This window comes from Pipistrellus hanaki (assembly GCF_964339955.1).
Source record: "Pipistrellus hanaki genome assembly, chromosome: 6".
Lineage (NCBI taxonomy): Eukaryota > Metazoa > Chordata > Mammalia > Chiroptera > Vespertilionidae > Pipistrellus > Pipistrellus hanaki.
The window spans coordinates 16256672-16275231 of record NC_140508.1 but is presented as its reverse complement, the minus strand read 5'-3'; positions in this window follow the sequence as shown (position 1 = coordinate 16275231).

Here is an 18560-nt window from a genome sequence, read left to right as displayed (position 1 = left end):
GTTGTTGTTGTGGGGTTTTTTGTTTGTTTGTTTGTTTGTTTTACACTCTGTGATTTTATTTAACATGATTATTTATTCTTGGAAAAGAAGCAAAAGTGAAAAAGTGTCCTGTTCTGAATATGTTTGCAATAATTGTCTATACTTTGCTGCTGTCCAGCACATTAAGTTTCTATTTAAATGGATGAAGGTGGAATCCTTAAGCTCTTTATGACCATGAATTCCAAAATATTATTTTTAGAAGACTCATTTCTGATATTTTAAAATCTATTAATTAAAAAAGGGTTCTATCATGTATAAGTTTGGGGATTTAGATGTCAAATAGGATGAAAAAGTTTTTCTTCCTGCAATATGACAGAACCAATGATAGGCTACTGCGCCTTGAGACTGCCCTAAAAGGGGGTCTTGGGACACAATATTCCCCACACATATGTGGTCAGATAATTTTTAATGACCCTCCTAGCACATTGTGGGACTCCTGTTTCAGAGAATTTGCTTTGGGGAAAATAAATTTGTATGCACAAAGGTCATAACTTCCAATTTATTTTCCCATTTTTTATCTGTCATGATCATGTTAAAAACTGAATTTCCACAGAAATATTGGTAGACTGTAGCTGTTGCATTCTACTTCAGTCTGGTGTGTGACTGCATATGAATGCAGGTCTAAGTATGGAGTATCAAATGATGGATCCATGCCTGGATTCAAAATCCTGAATGTGGAGAAACTCTCACCTTAATTGGAAATCTGCTCTCTCATTGAAGAAACTTCCCTCTGGAATGTTTATTAAATTACCTTTCTTCAATTCTGAATTTTTTGGTATATACTGTAATATTGATCAAGTGTCATTCTTAGGTTTTTGAACAGAGAGGAGAAAAGCTGAGGTTATTTTAAATACAGTAATGGGTATGACTTTTAAAGTAATAGTTACATATTCAAAGAGAGTTCAGGAGAAGTTGGCAACATGTTTTGGAGTTTCCTGGAGGACCAAACAAGATGCCCTGAAGTTATAGCACGCTGTAGTAAGAGCTAGTGAAGGCCAGTAGGCATTGCTATCAAAGGGCATGATGTAGTTAAGATTCTTGCCCATAATAAGTGTGTCTTGCCTTGCAGATGACATAGTTAGCAACTTAGAAAGCATGCCTCCATGAAGATTAACGTGGGGGAAGCTATAAGCAAAATGACTGTGTGGTTCAAACCATGTGAAAAGACAAAAAAAAAAAAAAAATTAGCACACATCTGTTGACAGTTTGCTGCCGGCCACAGCACATTTAGTTAGGTCAACACCATGCCCAGATGCCCAGGACATCTCCGGAACCAGTCATTTGGCATTGCAAACCAAAGATTGCATAATTACTAAGGTGCCACAGCAGATTCTGATTTTGCTTTGAAAGATTTGCTTTGTGTTTCTTAAGAGTTTTATCGGGTATTTCACCAACATTTAATCTCGATTGGTAGCTATATATGCATAGAACATTTCCAGGCAATGCTGTTAAATACACTATCTCCCTCATGCACAGCATTTTAAATTGGCTTCCAGAAGCAGCAATAGAGAGAGTCATTCAGATACCTGGGGTTTACTGGGGAAGGGTTCTCAGAAGAAGGGAGTTCATGAAGAAGCCAAGCAAAGGTGTGGTCCTATGTAACATCTAAGACAAAGAGTAAAGCTTACATTGGACTAGGAAGGGCAATTTTAGGTTCAGTTCTTTCTTATGAGATGACATATAAACAGAGACTAGATAAAGTGAATATTCTGGTAGAGAACCCTTTAGCAGAGGTAAAGCATATGCAAAGGCTCTGGGGGTAAGAAGCTCTTAGGCATATTTAATGACCAGTAAGGAGACCAAGGGAGGAAAATGAGAAAGGATAAGTGTACAGAATGCAGTTGGTGCAGGGCCTGTTGAGCCATGGTAGAAACTGGGATTCCACCCTGAGTCATTGGAGGCCACGCAATTGCTTTATAGCCCTCGACTTCTCCACATACCAGTCATGTCATCTGTAAAATAAAAGACCAGATGTTCTCCCAAGACCTAAAATTTTGTGATTCCCAAATGATTGACCTGGTATTTCAAAAACCTACTTCCTTACCTGTCTAATGAGGATGGGTTTATATTAAGCCTGCAGAACAATTAATAGTCCATGTGAACTCTCCTAAAAGAAGAGCCCATATCACTTTTGTAGTAGAGGGACGATTTTTTTAAGAGATCAATAACATTTAGGAAGCAAGTTGAGGATCCCAGTGTTCTAGGAACTGTATTAGTAGTACAAGGCAAGCATAGTTTTCTTCCAAGTTTGCTTATTTATTTACTAGAGGCCCAATGCATAAATTCATGCATGGTTGCGGTTTCTCAGTTTGGCCAACAATTGGGGCTGGCCGGCTGTGGGACTGCACTGATCACCAAGGGGTAGCTCCTACATTGAACATCTGTCCTCTGTTGGTCAGTGCACATCATAGCAACCGGTTGACTGGTCATTCAGTTGATGGGTTGTAATGCTCGCTTATATATATCAGGCCTCTATTGTGTGTGTATACACACACACACACGCACACACATACACACACACACTAGAGGCTGGTGCACAAAATTTGTACACAGGGGAGGGGGTCCCCTCAGCCTAGACTGCACCCTCTCCAATCTGGGACCCATCAGGGGAAGTCCAACTGCCGGTTTCAGCCCAATCCCAAGTATAGTGCTGAAACCGACAGTTGGACATCCCTCTCACCATCTGGGACTGCTGGTTCCTAACTGCTCACCTGCCTGCCTGCCTGATTGCCCCTAACTGCCCCTGCCCTACCAGCCTGATCACCCCTAATTGCCTCTGCCTACCAACCTGATTGCCCCTAACTGCTCTCCCTACTGGCCTGGTCACTCTTCACTGCCCCCCTGCCAGCCTAGTCACCCCCAACTATCTCCCCTGCCAGCTTGGTTGCCCCCAACTGCCCCCCCACTCCCACTGGCCTGGTTGCCTCTCACTGCCACTGCTCCCCGCCCCCCCCCCCCCCCCGCAGGCCTGGTCACCCCACACAACCTGCTGGTGAGCCTTTGGTTGTCCTTTGCTACCCTCCCTCCCCTGCTGGCCTTGTGGCCCCATGCAGCCTGCTGTTTGGTTATTACTTTGAAGGTGTCATGACCAATTTGCATGTTACCCTTTTATTGGTATAAATTTATTTATTTACTCATTCATCTATCTATCTATCTATCTATCATTATCTATCTATCTATTTTAAACTAAGTTTATCGGGATGACATTGGTAAACAAAACCATATAGGATTCAAGTATATAATTCAACTTTATCTGCATCCTGCATTGTGCACTCATCACCAAAAGCAAAGGCTCTTTCCTTTCCCATGTATCCCCTCTTTGCCCTCTTCCTACCTTTAAATATGAGCTTCTAGTGGTTGCATAAATGGAGGTTCATACCCAATTTTTGATTTTCAGATTATGTGGTACCAGAAGGATATGAGGAGGCAGAGAATTTTATAAAAATTTTAAATACATTTTATTGATTTTACACAGAGAGGAATTGAGAGGGACAGAGAGTTAGAAATGTCTATGAGAGAGAAACATTGACCAGCTGCCTCTTGCACACCCCCTACCAGAGATGTGCCCTCAACCAAGGTACATGCCCTTGACCGGAATCAAACCCGAGACCTTTCAGTCCGCAGGCCAACGCTCTATCCACTGAGCCAAACCGGTCCTGGCAGAAGGCAGGGACTGTTAGTTTGCTTTGTGCAAAATATGTGGTCTAGTAAAAAGTGTTGAAACAATTTATTCTTGGTTTTCAAATAGTGCAGGAGGAAAGAACCTACTGGAGTAATGAGTTATTAGATCCCATGAGGTGTGCATTGGGGTAGAATTTAAGAGAGGAAAAAAATTACAATAGCTCATAAAGCCCTTGTCTTTTAATGCAAGATTACAGCTGAAGGTCAAGGTTAGATATATCAAGACTATGAAGATTTTTAGTATGATTTTTTTTTATTGGGATATAATTCATATATCATAAAGTTTATAATTTTAAAATATAAAAATTTAATGGTTTTTACTATATTGTGGGAGCATTTTCAAATTTCAAAACATTTTCTTTACTCTGAGAAAAAATTCCTTAACCATTAGTAATCCTTCCCATTCCTCACACCACTGATCACTGGTAATCTACTTTATCTATTTTGAACATTTCATAGAAATAGGATCATACAATATATAGCCATTTGTGTCTGACTTTTTTACTTATACTTTTTCCAAGGTCCATCCATGTTTTAGCATGTGTCAGTACTTTCTTACTTTCTATTAATGAATAATATTTCATTGTATAGATATAGAGCATTTTGTTTATCCATTTAATAGCTGATGGACATTTGAGTTGTTCCTACCTTTGACTATTATGAATAATACTAGAGGCCCAGTGCATGAAATTCATGCACTGAGGTGGGGTCTCTCAGCCCAGTCTGCTCCCTCTTGCACTCCAGGACTCTGCATTCATTTCTTCCTGCCTCCTTAGCACTGCCACGGAGGCGGGAGAGGCTCCCACCACCACAGCTGCACTCGCCAACCGTGAGCCCGGCTTCTGGCTGAGAGGTGCTCCTTCTATCGGAGCAAACTGACCACCAGGGGGTAGCTCCTGTGTTGAGTGTCTGCCCTGTGGTGGTCAATGCACATCATAGCGACCGGATGTTCTGGTCACTACTAGAACAGTCCCTTGGGCTTTTATTATATAGTTTTGAATAATCATGTACCAGTATTTATGTGGACATTGTTTTCAAAAATTTCATATGCTTATTAATGATTTATATACCTTCTTTGGAAAAATCTCTATTTAAATCCTTTGCCCATTTAAAAAAAAATAGGTTATTTGGCTTTTTTCCCATCTGTGGCTGACTTTTCACTTTCTTGATAATGTTCTCTATGGTATAAAAGTTTTTATTTTTTTAATAAAATTTATCTATTCACCTATGTTTCATTGTGTGATTGGGCTACAAATGTATATTTAAGAAAGCGCTACTTAATCCAAGGTCACAACAATATATGCCTATGTTTTGTCATTTTGTTATTTGCTTTCAGTTTTTTCTCATTTCCTATTCATCTATTGTGTTTAAAAAAATTGCCAAAATTGATTGTTTTTATTTTTAATTAATTTTAGAGATAGAGGAAGGGAGAGGGGGAAAGATTGAGAAAGAAACATTAATGTGAGAGGAGCATCAAGCAGTTGTCTCCTGTATGCACCCTGACTGAGAATCAAACCTACAACTGATGTATGTGCCCTAACTGGGAATTGAACCCATGACTCTTTATTAGTAGTGCAAGCATGTCAAACTTGCTGCCGGCAGGCCACAAACCTCAGCATGCGGCCCCCCAGCTGCAAGTTTGACATGTTTGTTTTAGTGTATGGGAGGAAGCTCCAACTGACTAAGCTACACAAGTCAGGGCCTCGCTGATTATTTTTGACAAAAGAACCTAGGGAAAAGGTTGTTTGTATTGGTAGGCTTCTGAAACAGAATGAATAGAGATAAGCTTTTCCAGGGAATTCCTATAATTATTATTTAGCTCAAATAATAAATTAATTCAGGATAGTTTCATAGGTTCTCAAACTTCTTTCTGATTTTTCCCTTGTCTGCTAGGTTGCTGGGTTACATTATTGTGTGCCCATTAGTTTATTTTTATTTAAATTCTTTATTGTTTAAAGTATTACATATATCTCCTTCCCCCCAGCCCCCATTGGTCTCTCTCCAGCTGCTCCCAACCCCCAGCACATACCCTCACCCCCCTACTGTCTGTGTCCATTGGTTATTCTTATTTGCATGCATACAAGTCCTTTGGTTGATCTCTTACCCCCCAACTCCAACCTCTCCTGCCTTCCCTCTGAAGTTTGATGGTCTGTTGGATGCTTCTATGTCTCTGGATCTATTTTTGTTCATCAGTTTATTTTGTTCATTATATTCCACAAGTGAGTGAGATCATATCATATTTATCTTTTTCTGATTGGATTATTTGATTAGCATATTGCTCTCCAGATCCATCCATGCTGTTGTAAATGATAAGAGTTCTTTATTTTTTTATAGCAGTGTAGTATTCCATTGTGTATATGTACCACAGTAGTGTGCCCATTGGTTTTCAAGGCTACCATAGAGTTGGAAAGATGGGAATGAGAATAAGACAAGTTGAAATGCTTCAAAGTTCTCTGTTCTTACTGAGATCAGCCCTTTTACTTTAATAAATGCTCTTCAGGTTGTTCTATATGTTTGGTTAATTTTCATAGTTCTGAAAAGGTTTATTCTGATAATTTTTGCCTGGGTTTTCCTTGCTTTTGTGGACAAGTGAATTTTCTGTGGGCCTTGTTGCACCATTCCTGCTGACATCACTCTATAACATGTTTTATTAAAAACATTCTGCCAGAAAATTATCTTTTTTAAAACATATTTTTATTGATTTCAGAGAGGAAGGAAACGGGAACAGAGAGATAGAAGCATCAATGATGAAAGAGAATCATGGATCTGCTGCTTTCTGCTGGAACTTACTGGGGACTGAGCCCACAACCTGGGCATGCGCCCTTGACTGGAATCAAACACGGGACCCTTCAGAACACAGGTCTATGCTCTATGTACTAGCCAAACCAACTAGGGCTTGATTTATCTTTTAAAATTGAATTTATTGGGATAACATTGGTTAATAAAATTAAATAGAGATTTGCTTTTGTTAAAGAACTAGAGGCCCGGTGCACAAATTTGTGCACAGGTGATGTCAGGCCGGCCCACCCCAATTGCAGCCAATTAGGCTGGGCCAGCTGGGAAGAGGGGTTGTGGGTAGTTGGCCCGCTGTTCTTGTCCCCTGGCCAAACTTTTGGTCCAGGGGACAACTTGCATATTAGCCTTTTATTATATAGGATGTCTGATGGAAAAGAACAAACTTCTAAATTCTGTTGTTTCATTTTCCACTTCCTCCTGATAAGCAGTGTTAGAATACAGTGAGAAGCAATGTACTCATTCATTCAAAATATACTTGGATATGCTGTGTGCAGCCTTACACAAGGAGAAAGAGATAAATAACCTGTCAATTGCCAGGTTGAAATCTTTCCCTTGGTGTTTTATGTTATTGTCTGTTCCAGTTTCTATGATTGTGTAACATCCTATTCTGAAACAATGACTTAAAATAGTGATATAGATTAAGCTCACAGAGCCTGTGGGTCCAGGATTCAGTCACGGAATAGAAGAGATGGCTCGTCTCTGCTCTGTGATGTTCCAGCCTCGGATGAAAGTACCACTTGCATGTGTGGTACTTGGACACAATTGTGCACACAGCAAGGCACCCCGTGGTGTGACTGTCTCACAGGCCACTCCAACATGGCATCTTCCTTCTTCTCAAAACGCAGGTCACTAGAGAGAAAGTGCCAGGTAGAATCAATTACCTTCTATGACCTTACTCCAGAATTCTCTTCTTCACTTCCACCACATTCTATTGTCAGGAATGCTGCACAGGTAGGTGTACCTGGTTCAGAGGCAGAAACTCACCTACCTCTCACAGAGAAGTGGCAGCATTGCATGGGAAGGGTGGCATGGAGGATGGAAAATGCACCATCTCAGAATTGTGCAGACTACCATGCCGTACAGGCATCCCAGCAGTTGGTGGGATGCAGCTCCGTGGCGGGTGGGGAAACTGCTCCTACTGTGTCCCATGCCACACAGGATTCTCTGCAGCACAAAAGGAAGGGATTTCTTCTCTTTGCTCCTTGAGACTTAGAGGTGCCTCCTTCATTATTTATCTCTTTCTCCTTGTGTAAGGCTGCACACAGCATATCCAAGTATATTTTGAATGAATGAGTACATTACTTCTCACTTTATTTTAACACTGCTTATCAGGAGGAAGTGGAAAATGAAACAACAAAAAGGTTCAATCTCATGCTACTCAGTGTCCACCATTCCTCAGGCACTCCATGGCGCAAGTGTTGTCTGTACCCCTATTTTATGGATGGGGGACTCCCAGCCAGAGAATCTGAATGCCATTGTCAAAAGCACACAGGCTGTCATAGGACGAGGAGGAGGCTCTCCTGGCAAAAGGACCCAGGTTTGCTCAATACCAGCCCATCTTCCACAAGAAAGATGAAGAGGCAAGACTCATGGAGGTTTATTTCCAACCCAAGCCCTCTGATCTCCTCCAAACAATGGAACAGAGATGAGACAGAGGCAGTAGGCCCCCCTCTGCTCTCCGATGGAATGGACATCCCTGCCCTGTGAAATCCACTCCTGCTCTTTCTCCACGTGCCTTCACCTGGGGAGTCTTAACCAATCGGTTTAATGTTCAGGAATGTTGCTTCATTTTAGTGTTTTGCTCAGACAGCAAATTCATTTCCCTGGAGCTGAACTGACTTTCCCTGTTAAGGTATTTTTGTGCTCCAGGTACAGGGCGAAAAGGCCCCCACTTCCCGGGGTATGAGTCATAACCTGTAAACAGATGTTGGACATCTGGATGTATAACTCTCACAGTTTGCTTTCCAGCCTGAAGGCTTCATCTTTCCCTGCACTTTTTAAAAGATTGAATGAGTTTTAGAAGTTTATAGTTTTCAATTAACTAAGACTGAACACTTAGAATCCAATTTCATGTTTTTAAGAGAATCCTTCCACGGGCTCATAAATTCTTGAACAAGGCAGCCACAGATTCCCTCGGAACTGATCTATGCGAGACTCCCTATGAAACCTTCTCCCTGGTGAGCTCTGAAAAATATTTGCTGCCCACAGCCTGGGGTGACAGCAAACATTCCTGCGTAGGCCCAGCGTCGGGTGCCATGGCGTGGCACAGCTGCTACCACGCTGGTTGGTCTTCAGCTTGTGGCCCGTCTTGGTGTTTGCCTGAGAATGAATCCAAGAGGCCACAGGGCTGGGCTTGTGTCTGGAGGGCAGGGGAGTCTGTGCACAGCTATTTTAGAGCCAGAGGCTGTACATCTTGTCCATGGCCTGTCGCTCACAAGGACAAACCAGGACTCACCTAAGGAAGGACATTCTCCAAACAAACCTCGTTACACTTCAAGAGTTGCTTTCAGATGGAAAAGAAAGGGGGACAAAAGGGTCTCACAGGTGCCTTCTGTAAGGGGAGCACACAATTACTGAGGTAGAATTGGCGCCGCACATTCCTGTCACTGGAGGGGCAGCCTCGAGAGAGAAGCAGGTGGGAATGCACAGTGCACACCGCACACATTCACACACAGATGCACGCAAATACTCGTGCAAAAGCATTCATCCATGCACACATATTAATACAACCATACACACAACTATGCACACAAACACCTACACTCTCACACACAGGCATGCAATCTAAACACACAGGCAAATATGCAGACATGTTCAGATACGTGGACATGCACAAGTGTATACATCTTCTCACACACACTAATAGAGACTATTCTACACTGGGCACACACATGCTTATGCTAGTTCACAGACTTACATGCTCATATAAACTATCCTGCATATGCACATTCTCACGTACACTCACTCTCACACATATGTACACCCACATACACATTCATACATGCATTCCCTTACACACAATTAAATACTGTCATTCACATACACTTTAGCACACATATTTACCCGTGTACAAATCACTCGAATGAATGAATGTAATGTCTCTGGTTCTTCTGAACATTTTTAGAAAGTGTGGAGACATTTGTCATCTTCAGTTCTGTGGACATCTCGCCCCTAAACTCAGCTGAGCTGGACTGCCCTAGTGCTCCCAATGACACTGGTAGGAGTTTGGGTGGAGAGTTTTGCTAGTTTCTCTGTCCCATGTCCTGTGTGGAAGACACTGACTTCCTGATATTTTTGAGGCCAACTGGGGGCCTGTGGGTGGATTCTCCTTGGTTGGTTGAATCTTCATGATCAGGTTCATTGACTCTCAGAAGTTAACAAGCAGTTTGCATTTTCCTGTTTGATTACCTGTATTTTGTCAGCTGAAGTTTATCTTATGCAAATTGGCCACCTCTCTGCATCCTTTCCTCCTTTCCAGGTGTTTTCATGTGATGTCTACTTCATATGAAATAACTTTTTGAATGAATCACCTGCTCTTCTTTATCTGAAGTTGTCTTAAAAAATGGAAGTCTAACAAATATGGCATGAGTCTGACGCCAGACAGCTCAGGTTTACCGAGCTTTGACATTGCTTTGGGGACAGAAGGTGAGTCAGGATCCTTGCTCTGTATTATAAAAAAATGAATGTATTTTGGACATTTTAATTACAGTTATTAAAATGAAAATGTATTCATACCTTTTTTCCAGCAATCAAAATGATTGTAATGTTCTCATAATTCCTCTTAGTCCTTATTCCTAGGACCATGTAATAAAGTAACTTGAGTGTTATAAGACAATTGCCATTAAAGTTCCTCTCTGGATCTCTGAGTTCCAAGTCTCATTCTCTAGAAAAACCAGACACTCTTCTATGTAAGTGTTGATGTCATTGGAGCAGGAAGTAAAACTGAAAAAAACAATTAAGAAGAAGGACTGCATCAGAATCAGTTTTATTTTGTGTGTGATGAAATACAAATAATACAAAATTTACCATCCTAATCATTTCACTGGCATTAAGTATATTTACATTATTGTGCAAACATCACCATTATCTATTTCCAGAACCTTTTTTCAGGTTGAAAAACTGAAACTTTGAAACTTAATAACTGCCCATTTGTCCATTTACCCAGCTCTTGGCAACTATGATTCTACTTACTGTCTTTATAGATTTGACTATTCTAGACACCTCTGTAAGTGGAATCATACAATATTTGTGTGTGTGTGTGTGTGTGTGTGTGTGTGTGTGATTCATCCATGCTGTAGCATGTGTAAAAATGTCTTTCACTTTTAAAGCTGAATAATATGCCATTGTAAATAGACACCACAGTTTGCTTATCCATTCACCTGTAGATGGACACGTGTTGCTTTTATCTATTGGCTGTTGTGAATATGCTGCTGTGGACATTGGTGTTCACATAGTTAGTAAATTGGAGGGGGATTATGAATGCATTTCTGAGTTCTGTTCGAGGTTCAGAGAGAGCAGCTCACAGCAGGACCAGGCTGAGTGATTTCATGAGCACTTCTTAGTGCTCAGCACATGCTCAGTTGGACATCCTTTGGCATTCAGTGGGTTTCTTAAGAAGGTTCTCAGAAAAAGGCAGTTAGATCCCAGGGACCTGGTGTCAGTAGACCATCAGGCACCAATTGGTGTGAATTGGGTAAAAGTGGAATTTCTCTACATGGACATTATCCAAAAAATTTTTCTAACTGGAATCCTACACACACACACACCTCAATAACTGAGATAAATTCTTCCATATGGAGGCAACAAGGATGATTAAAAAATAATAGAAAGCAGCAGAGTTAGACAATGTCTCAAATTTGGCAAAACTTATGAGCTATCAGCCGAAACCAGTTTGGCTCAGTAGATAGAGCGTCGGCCTGAGGACTGAAAGGTCCTGGGTTCGATTCCTGTCAAGGGCATGTACCTTGGTTGCGGGCACATCTCCAGAAGGGGGTGTGCAAGAGGCAGCTGATCGATGATTCTCTCTCATCGATGTTTCTAACTCTCTATCCCTCTCTCTTCCTCTCTGTAAAATATATTAAAAAAAAACACCTTATGAGCTATCAATTGCATTGCTATGGGTATTATTGAATGAATGAAATGCTATTAAAAAAATACCTGTCAAAACTGAGCCCTGGCTGGGTAGCTCAAATGGTTGGAGCATCATCTCATAGACCAAAAGGTTGTGAGTTCAATTCCTGATCAGGGCACATATCTAGGTTGTGGGGTTTGATTCCTAGATAGGACGTGTATGGGAAGCAACTGATCTCTCTCTCTCTCTCTCTCTCTCTCTCTCTCTCTCTCTCTCTCTCTCTCGTCAATAAAAACATTCCTTGGCTAATGATTTAAAAAATGATCTGTCATATCTAAGAATATTTATTTCTTCTATTTCCTCTTTTGCAGTGTTGTATGCAAAATGGTTATATCTTTAAATACAAATATTTTATTTAGAGGAAGAAGTATTGCTTATTTCTCAAAGCATAAAATTAGGGAAGAAATACATTTAGAAAATGTAAAAAATGCATGCTAAAATTAATACTTGCTTTATTTTATTTCTCTATAAAACAATATAAAGGGAATAACTTCATCTTTGGGGAAATGCAGAGAGCAATACTCTACATCCTTTTCTTTGTTCTTCTTGTCTGACCACCACTCCTTTCCCAGAAGAGAGAGAAAGAGAACTTTTCACTCTCCTAGGAATTGAGTAGCAAATGTCAGGTCCCATAGCCAAAGCAATTGCAGCTGCTTTGCCAGTCTTGGGTACCCACCCCTCTTTAACACAGAATCAGCTGGGAAAGTGAACCATTTAGGTAGGTTCAGAAACTGTAGATCTTCTGAAAAGGGTGTCTTTAATCTCTGTCCTAGTAAATCCTTCTATCAGAGGATCATGATTGGAATAATGGGTGACTGATCTCCTTAGCAATTCTGATATAATTGATTTGGGGGGGAAAGGCTGTACACATGGGTTATTAAGAAGCTCCTTGTTTGATTATGACATGCAGCCATTATTAAGATGCATTTATTTAATGATGTGAAACTGAAACTTCCCCCTAGGGAAGGGCCCCCATGCCTGTGAGGTGGAGTGAGGAGACGTCTTTGCTCACCTTTTGTAAGCCCAGCTCTACTTCAACTCACAAAGGAATTAGGATTTGTAGCCAAAGGGAGTCTTGGTCCCAGAAGACAAGAGCTCATGAATGAAAACAAACCTATTTCCTGTGGAAGCAAAACCTACATATGCTGGTAATCAAGTAACCTTAAATTCTCCCATTATTAAAAAAGAAAAAGAAAAAAAGAATAACAGTTATCATGACACTCTCACCTAGCATAAATGCATTGGCCCCAACTCCCAGGATAAATCATATCACATCCTCCATGGTTGTTTGAGGGCATTTTAAGCATCAGCACCCTGGGTCTATCTGCTATCCATTGAGTGTGTGGGGTGTTAACCAACGAGCTTGGACCAATTCAATGCCAACAGAAATCTCCAGCTTGGGGTGTGAAGAAGAAAACTTTATTCAGTGCAAAACAGCTCAATTGTGATACAGCACAGCTGTGAAAACAGATGTAAGGTAGTCCTGGGTCCAGGCAGTCCCTGGACCCAGTGGGGTTTCTGAGCCAGAGCTGGCTTATATGGACGGCAGTCCTCATCCCTGTCCACATATGGTCCATCCCCATGCAGATATGGACTCTAAATCCTCGAAGTTCAATTGGTCCAAAAGACACTATCCTGACTGGTCAGAATAGAGCCATTCTGATTGGCTGGAGCAGCAGAGCTCCAATTGAATGGGGAAAGGCTCGGACCTATTGGATGAAATAGGATTCCAGGAACTGCTTTGATGGCAGAACTACAGTGCAGGCAGGCACTTCAGCACAAACATCTTCTTGAAGTGCACTTTGTGTAAGAGGCCCATGTGCAGAAATGGCTGCTAAGCTCTTCTTTGTTTTGTTTTGTTTTGAGCCCAGTTATCCAAGAGCCCTTGTTAGTAAAATTTTTTTTCTCAGTTCACAGGGGGATTTTGTGATTCTGTTCTCTCCTGGCAGATGTTTCATGGCTTAGTCCTTTCCACATAAGGTGACAGTTCTCAAGTTGATACCCATCTCCTAGGTTGAGAAGTGAAAGGACTATACCTCATTCTGAAGGATCACATTTTATACTTGGACAAGTATTGGAAAGGTAAAATGGTAATATCTTCCAGAACTTTCTAACTAGCTTTTTGGAAAGCCACTCAAGGACTAATTAGAGCAAGTATCACAACAGTGGTAATAGATGATTATGTTTTGTGAATGCCTACGATTGCCAAGTATGATGCTTTATTCTCAATATCTGATTTAAGATTTCAACACAGCAAGACAAGCAATATTGTCTCTACTTTACAGATAAAGTAACTGAAGCTCAGAGAGGCTAACTCACTTGCCCAAGGTAACATAGTTACTGAATGCCAGCTGTGGACTCCAACCGAAGTCTATTTGACTGTAAACAACCCTGCCGGTTATTATTTCTTCATTAAAATATTTCCTACTAGGAGTTCTCACTGCCCCTCTCTCACCTACTCTTACCAGCTATACATGTATCACAATGTATTTTGCACAGTGAGTTAGAGGCATTGTCTCAAAACACACATTTAACAGTAAAATCTGCTATTCAATAATCTCTGTATCTGTGGGATAAGCTCCCAGGTTTATCACCCACTGCGCTCCACAATCACTCTCCAGTAGAAACTGGCCTAACCAGGTACACATTCCTGACACCGGACCTTTGTTTTCCTTTCTCCCTCCTGAAAAGCCTCCCTCCTCGTTACTTATTGAACCCCTGCCCGTCTTTTAGGTGTATTATGTGGGGTAATGACAATCATGGACTCTGGAGTCAGCCAGACCTGGGTCATTTATTAGCTCTACAATGGGAGAACCGAAACCACTGCAAAATGAGGCTATGGGGTCATGAATGCAAGATAGCGAACAAAAGGATCCACGAGATAATTGATGTTCAATAAATTGGCTCAAGCTCTCTCATGCTTGTCTCAGTTCCTGTCCTTCCTGCATTTCCCCTCCCCCACATGTGCTCTGAAATTCCAGGTACCTTCCAACTAGAGCCTCATAGTATAGTATTCCTTTCTTTTCCCAATGCTCAAGTTTGTAGCAAATGAACTGCAAGTTCTTGAAAAACAGTTTACTACTAGGCTTTCTACTGTTTTTGGACATTGTGATAGATACACAATGGGTTGTGTAAAAACATTCTGGCTACTGACTCATCTAAACAGTAACTTATAGGCTTTGTTGGAATCAGGAGAAAAGACAACTTTGTTGTCTAAGCACTTAAGGAAAGGCTCAGATGCTTGGTGCTAATGCAACCAATGCAGAACCCTTCATACGAGCCAGTGAAGACTGACCAGGAGCACGTATTATACACATGATAGGTACATCAAAGTAGTTGTTTCCCCGCCTGTGGGGCAGAGGATCCCTGTAAAGAATGGCAATGATTTCCAAGAGCTGAGAAATCGCACTGCACACAGCCAGTGGGCTGAGTAAACATTATACTTTCTACCAAAGATGCATTCCATTAAATTTAGGATACCACAAATTGCAAAGCCACTAGTATTTATGCACTGTTAGAAAATAAGGACATTGTCATTTGTCAAAAACATGCCAATGTTACAGACATTAAAGTATACATTAAAAAGTACATTTTACAATCGATGAGATGTTGAATGCATGATAATAGAAATGTTAAAGTAGACAGGTTATTATAGCAAGTTAGTCAAGTTCAGATTTATTTAACAATTGTTATAGAACTTAGGATAACATGTTCCCCTTTACAATGGTTGCTAAACATACAAACTGAAAAGAGGCCTTCATTCTCAATAATGTTGAAACCACTCATGGGGGTTTCTCTCTTCCTGCCTCCTCTCTGGGGGTTCCTGTGAAAAAAAATTTAGCTCTCAGGGAACAGATTGAGATTCTGAAGAGAGTCCCAGAGGATCTGCTAATCAGAGACAATCAGCAAAAGATCAGGCCCCTTGGGAAGTGTGGCTACTTCAGCTCTGATCTTGTTATGCTCCAAAATTAATATAATTTCCACAAAATTCACAGAACTCAACAAAATATACTGAGAAATGTTACACTTGAGGAGGTGAAGAGTGCACGACCTAAACTGTGAGATATCAAAATATTTCCTTAAACCTGGGGTTCTGTCAGATTCCTTTAAAGTAGGGGTGTCGAACTCAATCAGAGAAGTGGCCAAAATCTAAAATCCAGCCTAAATTGCGGGCCGAATGGTTTACTGAACAGTCATAAACTGACAATGTCATAAACTGACAGCGGAGTGCAGTGATGACAGCGCGGTGCGGGCCACATTGCAAGGCCTGGTGGGCTGGATTTGGCCCGCGGGCCTTGTGTTTGACACATGTGCTTTAAAGCATGGTCTTATACCCATTATTACATTTTTATCAGCAATTACTTTATGTTTAAACTTTATTGTTCAAAGTATTACAAATGCCCACCCCCCACCTTAATGACCAGATAATCTAAATGGAAAACTTCTGTTTTTGTGACTATTCATGTGGGATGGGCATTCTGAAAGTGTTTTTGTGAAAAGAGTGTGGAAGTGAAAGCCAACCAGAAGTCTTTGGGGTCACATGGGGGCCTGCAGAAAGCCATCCGGAATTATTAAAGCCACGAGGGGCATTTTTACAACATAGCTTTTGAGGTCTGAATGACTGAATCTCAAATATTGAAATAGCTGACAAACAACAAAAGATAAAAACAGTTACAATTGCAAGGCCACAGTGGGTCAGCAGTAACACAAGCATTTGAAGATATCAGTGTCAGATAATTTGATGGGGTTTGTAGAAGACTCAGCACCATAGATGCAGCGATGTTTAGGAGGGTGGCTTGTAGGTTTGCACTCTGGTACTTTCAATGGGGGCCTCTCCCTACACTCAGGCCACTGTCATGCAGGGGCACCCCTTCTTCCTAGTTTGGACAGCCTCTCTGGTGTGAACCCAGAAGGAGGCCTCCCACAGTTTGAGAGTCTCTTCCTCACTTTTTCCACTAGACTGGGGGCCTGCAACCCAAAGGATCTGCTCTGTGATTCATGTTATCAGATTTGGCTCCTTGTATCTGCTCTGGACTAGGAAGGACAAAGAGCAAGGCATTGGGGGAGGCAACACTAATCAGTCTTGTCCTTTTGCTAACAACATGTGAGTACATTTGGGCAGGTCCCCTGAACCTGATCTGAAAGGGAGCAGAAATAGAGGAGCAGATAATTCTATCTCTGCTTTTCCTTCAGTTCTAACCATCTCTCCTTTCCTTTCCTTTCCTTTCCTTTCCTTTCCTTTCCTTTCCTTTCCTTTCCTTTCCTTTCCTTTCCTTTCCTTTCCTTTCCTTTCCTTTCCTTTCCTTTCCTTTCCTTTCCTTTCCTTTCCTTTCCTTTCCTTTCCTTTCTCTCTCTCTCTCTCTCTCTCTCTCTCTCTCTCTCTCTCTCTCTCGTATCTATACTACTAAAAGCCTAGGTAGCCCTCGAACTCTTGGGGGACACCCTCGTATCATCACAAGATGGCCACCAAAGATAGCCAGCAGGGGAGGGCAGTTGAGAGCAACCAGGTCTGCAGGGAAGGGCAGTTGGGGGCGATTGGGCTGGTAGGGGAGGGCAGTTGGGGGCGATCTGGCCAGCAGGTAGAAGCAGTTAGGGGCAATCAGGCTGGCAGGCAAGTGAGTGATTAGGAACCATAGTCCCAGATTGTGGGAGGGTGCAGGCTGGTCTGAGGAACACCCTCCCGTGCATGAATTTTATGTACCAGGCCTCTAATGTGTGTGTGTGTGTGTGTGTGTGTGTGTGTGTGTGTGTGTGTGTTTATTGATTTCAGAGAGAGGAAGGGAGAGGGAGAGAGAGAGAAACATCAATGATGAGAGAGAATTATCTGTCAGCTGCCTCCTGCATGCCCCCTACTGGGGATCAAGCCCAAAACCTGGGCATGTGCCCTGACCGGGAATCAAACTGTGACTTTCTGGTTCATGAGTCATCACTCAACCACTGAGCCACACAGACCCAACTGCCCATCTGTTTCCATGGCTTAGTTCTTTGGAGGCTTTAAGGGGCTCCATACCCTATATACACCCCTTTCATCTTAACAGCTCAAAATAGAGATAAGCCTCATAAGTCTTGACACCAGTTTTCTCATACATTTTCCAAAAAATGATTTTACCTAATATTTTTAAAAAATTGACAGAAAGACACTTGCAAAATGACTTATGGTTTTTTGCACAGAAATTCTTGAAGGCAAAGTGCTATTAAAGCTAGACTCAAATATGCTCTAGGATTCCTTTGCCTAGAAGACCATCAATGCTCAGTCTGTTCAGGAAAGCCCTTGAGGACTGTTCTTCATCCTTCAGGTGGAGTGGACCTGCCTGAAATCAAGAGAAGCAGGATGTGAATGTCCTCTGACCAGTGTCTGTTGAGTGCCTGCTGCAAATACAGCCTGTGCTCAAACCTGGTCCTGACAACTAGTCCTAACTTCGCTTACAAAGTCAGCCTCAACCCAGTAGAGCAGCTGTTAGAGCACTAGTGTGAAGGGCCCTGCACCTGCCCAGACAGATCCCAGGAGCTATCGCCCAAGAATAAGTGAAAGGTTGCTCACAGGGTATAGCAGCATTTGTATATTTTCCTATTACTTTAGAAGTTGCAGTTTAGCTCTGAGTAGCATAATAGCATGAATTTCTTGATTTAGTAAGTGGTTGCTGGGCTCCTGGTATGGATAAGCTGGTGTTACAAGCAAAATTAATGCTGCCTTTGTTTTTCAGAGAGCAGCTGTGGAGGTGCTGGCGACGTACATGTCATGATAAAGATGGTGTGCATCTGAGCTGCAGGGTCCAATAGGCTGTATTTGCACCCAGGACTGTGATCTGAAGTCCTGTGAGCCACCTGGGCCATGGTGTTTGCTCTCCCACTGACCAGTTAGTTCAGAGGGAAGGCAAGGGAGTGCTGTGCCTTCAGCTCTGCTTGGGGAATG